We start from the raw sequence: 3,889 nt of genomic DNA, 5'->3' as shown, positions 1-3,889 counted from the left end.
CAGCAGCTGATCTTCACTAGCCATCGCATGCGCTCGGGCATTGCCTTTGGCGATGGGGAAGGGCTCTGAGCCTCCTTGGGGCACAGTCCCCACCATCGCCAGCATCTGCAAGTGCCGAGACATCCCCCTGCCAACGCCGAGGTGCTGAATTTCATCACCTGCACGGGGACCGTGGTGGTGCCAAAGGGGACGGGGGTGGTTGTATATCTGCCACTAGACTTGCCGGGGATGCTTGTTAGGTGGAGGACCACATGCTAAATAGTGGTTTTTTTATATATGTATATATGTATATCGGTATACAGAGGGTGGAAAGGAAGCAGAGAGATAACCTCCCCATGCCGACTTGGCAGTTGGGGACCCCTGTGCACGTCCCTGCTGTGAAGGGGGAGAGCCCACCAGCGGCTCTTAGGGGGATGTTCGGGAAGCTGTCACCTCGTACGGGTGCAGCGTGGGGCAATGCAGCAAGGAGAAGGTTGGGGGAATGAGGACGTTAAGATGAAGCGCTGGCCTTCGGGGCAGGGTAAGCGCTGGAGTGATGCATCCTTCAGATGCATCTTGAGCTCGTGCCGGGGGCCAAAGCAGCCCCAGCTAAAACCCACCCAGCCGCTCCCCTCCACCCTATTTGGCACAGGGACCCAAAATCTATCACTGGGGACTTGGTCCAGCCAGAACCTCGGGGAAAGGGGTATCCCTCCTGCCTGCAAACCCTTAGAGGGTCCCGAGGCAGGAGCTCGGGTAACAGGGATGTGCATCGAGGCTGGGCACGTGTTTCAGGGCTCGGCTGATTGGCAAAGGGTCTGCCCACCCGAGCGCGGCCGTGACCCCAGGGTTTCTTTATCTCTCACTGCTGCCGTTTTTAATCTGTAGGCAGATCTGCAAAGATCCTCATGTTTGTGAGCTGGGAAGTATGAATTATGCATGTGCTTGGTGGCCCTGTGAACCCGGTCACGGCAGTAACTGTGCCCGGTAATGAGGTGGAGGAGGCAGGGGAAGCACCGAGCAAAGCCCACCGTCGCTCCCGCTGCCATTCCCAGCCCCATCGAACCAGAGCATCCCTGGTTTTGTGCCTCCCACCCTAATATCCCAAAGGGCTGGGATGTGCCACATCCTTGAGAGATGCAGGGCTGGGCTGCCGAAATCCCGACTCTGGGTGCACGCCAAGGTGAGCGTGGTTATCCTCGGCAGTGGTGGGGTTTGATGGACCTCGGGAGGACGAAACACGGAGCGCAAGGGGAAGCGAGGGTGTTCTCGGCAGGCAGCGTGGTCTGGGTGCTGTTGCCTTCACCAACAGCAGGATGGGGGGACCAGAGCCCGACTGCTGAGCTTGAGCTGTGGCGGATGATGTCGGGAAGGTGGATCCCCATGGCAGAACCGCAGGTCCGACGTACAACTGTTGTATCTGTCTACGCCTGGCGGTAAGGAGGGCGAGCGGCCGGGGATGCAGCCATGGTGTCTCCGAGCAGCAGTGACGTCTCGGCACTTGTGACTCTAATTGCATGTAATTGCCTCTTCCAAATTTTGCTAAAACCTTTTCAAAGTCCCCTGAAATTAGGGAACATCGATAATGCCGCTCCTTGGGGTTTTCAGCTCGCGTCATCCCTAAGAAGCGCGATTAATTTTTTACAAGCTAATCATATCTCTTAGGCAGGTTGTCAACCGTGGATCTGTCATCTCTCATCAATAATGAAACAACCTGAGCAGCTCTTTTCCCCTCAGCCTCCTGCATTATTCACTGCCAGGTCCTCAAACAACGGGGTGTGCGGTAGGGGGGAGCCAGGGATTTAATTGATGTCCTTTGTAATTACCTGCAGGAAGGTGGATGGGGTTGGGGAGGCAGGGCTAGGAGGCGGTGGGAGAAGGGTGAGCGGGGATAGGAGGGGAAGGCAGGATTCAGCACGGCATGGAGGGTTTTCTTGGGATCACTGCTTTGGTGGGACGACATCTCTTTGTGTCCCTCGCCTTGGGGGGCACTTTGGGAAAGCAGGCAGCAACTCTGTGCAAAATAAGGAGAGGACCCCGTGTCCTCTCGCTCATCGCTTTGTTTGTGTTGGTGCCGAGAAGGTCCAAGCCTACAGCCTGATCCGTCACCATGCCAGCACCCCTGGGGACAGAGCCAAGCATCCTGAATGCGCACGGAGGGGTGGGTTTGGGATGCGGGACCGCTGAACTCACCGGTCCTCTCCCAGCTGCTGGATGGGGAGGTCACGTCGCTCCCGAGGTGGCACCAAGCAGAGCTGGGCGATGGTGGCACTGCCACTGTAATGCTCCTCATTTCCATGGTTCCGGGCTAAAACCACCACATTTGCATTTAAATGGAGGTTTGGGCATCTGTAAATCCTCATTTTTCGAAGCGAGAAAGCCTAATGGTTGTTTAATCATGTTGGGATGAGGCCCCTGGAGCATCTCCAATCCAGCGAGGAGGGCGAGAAGCATCCGCACCCTGGTGGGGAGCTCTCCTGCCTGCTCGGTAGCGTGGGGGGTAAACTGAGGCATGCCGATTTCCCTGAACGATAAAGGTTCCCCATACAAAGTAAAAGTTCCTCTAGAAAATGAAGGTTCACTTCTCACGCAGGGAGGTGCAATAGGCTGGAGCCGTGCAAGCTGGCAGGGAGGGAGCAGGGATTCAGGCATCTGGTCCGAAAGGGTCTGGATGCTCGGATGCTGTTGCTTCGGGATGAAAGCGGAGTCACCGATGCGCCCACATCCCAGCCAGCCCCAATCTGTCTCCGCATTGCTTCCAGCCCAAATTATAAAACTCTGTGCTTTTGTGTAGGGGAAGAAACTCCTGAGCCGCCGCGTGTTTGTTCAGCTCCTTTGAGGCTGGGAAAGCGCTTGCAGCGAGGTTGGCAACGGAGCATGGTAAGGACTGAATCTGCTTAATAATAATTAATCATAATAGTAATAATAATGCTTAGCACTTGTACGGGGCTTTGGAAAGATGAAGCACCACACGGCTGTTGGCTAATCCTCTAGGATTAAGAGTTCCTGGAGGAGAAGGCAGGGTAGTGCCCTGTCCTCGGGCTCTTCTCCCCCCGAGTCTGTTCCCCAGGGATCCTGGCCCGGGGCTGGATGCTCTCGGGGCGCCATGGGGAGAGAAAGCAGCCGGGCAAACCGCCAGCATCCCACTGGGCAGGACTGGGGCAAAACACACCTGGTTTTCTGCAAAAGGCCATCCTGCAGCAGGATTAATGCCATCCCGGGATGTGCCCGCAGGCACAGGGTACCGTAGGAATGGCCAGGATCTGGCTGCGCTGGACCGTTATCTGTTGCTATGGTGACAATTAGCCAAGAGGGATGGGGAGGGTGGCACACACCAAACACGGGTGCAGCGCTTTAAAGTCGGCTGGTGTCTCCGTGCCGGCGTGCTGCCCGCTCATGTGTGAGCGCTGACATTTTGGGTCGGGAGCTGCCTGTCACTAGAGATTGACCGTCCAGCCTGGGACAAGGGCTGTGCTGTACATGGTGCCCGGCTCGCAGCAAAGGCAATTTGCCCCAACCGCGGTCTGGATAAGGCCGGTGATCCACAGCTTTTGGGCTCCCGGTGCTGCCGTCCGTGTGCATGCGGGCTGAGCAGGGCTCGTTCCTGACGTCCCTCACGCTGGGGACACGTGCGGTCCTTACCCCAAGGAGCTGAGACCTGGAGCAGCTCAGTGCAGTGGGAATGGTGTAAATGGATTTTTCCAGGGGCAAATCTGGTCCTTGCATCACAGACAGCTCCCCCCACCCCCCCTCCAAGATCTTGCAAAGCCTCTGGGTACCCCAAGACGGTGCTGGCTATGCCAACACGAGGCAAAACATTAAGCACAGCCTTCTACCAGGGGAGATTTTTCTTTTTCCTTTTAATTAAATTGTCTGAGGAAGCCAAGACACAGACAGAAAGAGACCAAGA

This window comes from Cariama cristata, unplaced genomic scaffold (genome assembly GCF_000690535.1).
Source record: "Cariama cristata isolate BGI_N322 unplaced genomic scaffold, ASM69053v1 scaffold25820, whole genome shotgun sequence".
Taxonomy (NCBI): domain Eukaryota; kingdom Metazoa; phylum Chordata; class Aves; order Cariamiformes; family Cariamidae; genus Cariama; species Cariama cristata.
The sequence above is the reverse complement of the archived record's forward strand: the minus strand, read 5'-3'. Positions refer to the sequence as shown.